Genomic DNA, 482 nt, shown 5'->3' with positions numbered 1-482 from the left:
GACGAGGAGCCGCCCATCCTGGGCATCTACACGTGCCACATGTGCGGCTTCAAGAGCGGCAACAAGATCGAGCTGAACAACCACGTGCGCGTGCACACGGGCGGCTGGCCCTACGTGTGCGCGCTCTGCGACTACAAGACCCGCCGCAGCAACGACCTGAAGCGGCACGAGCTGACCAGGCACCAGGGGGGCGTTCTGCGGCCCTTCCGCTGCGACCTGTGCCAGTACCGCACCACGCACGCCGTCCTCCTGCGCCGCCACCGCGCTGCCAAGCACCCCGTCCCGTAGGCGAGGTCGGCCGAGGTGCTTCGCGCCACCAGGAACCCGGGGCCAAAGTAAGCCACTTGAGAATAATCAAATCATCCAAAAATCGTTATAAAAGCTGCTACCTTAATCTGGAAATAGTTGATAAACACCTGTTATCCACCCCCGAGATGGTTTGCTGAATAGAAACGGGCAAAATGGTATGTGAAGTGAGACGA

The sequence above is a fragment of the Penaeus monodon genome, chromosome 25, assembly GCF_015228065.2.
Source record: "Penaeus monodon isolate SGIC_2016 chromosome 25, NSTDA_Pmon_1, whole genome shotgun sequence".
NCBI classification, from domain to species: Eukaryota; Metazoa; Arthropoda; class Malacostraca; order Decapoda; family Penaeidae; genus Penaeus; species Penaeus monodon.
Note: the sequence above shows the minus strand (reverse complement) of the source record.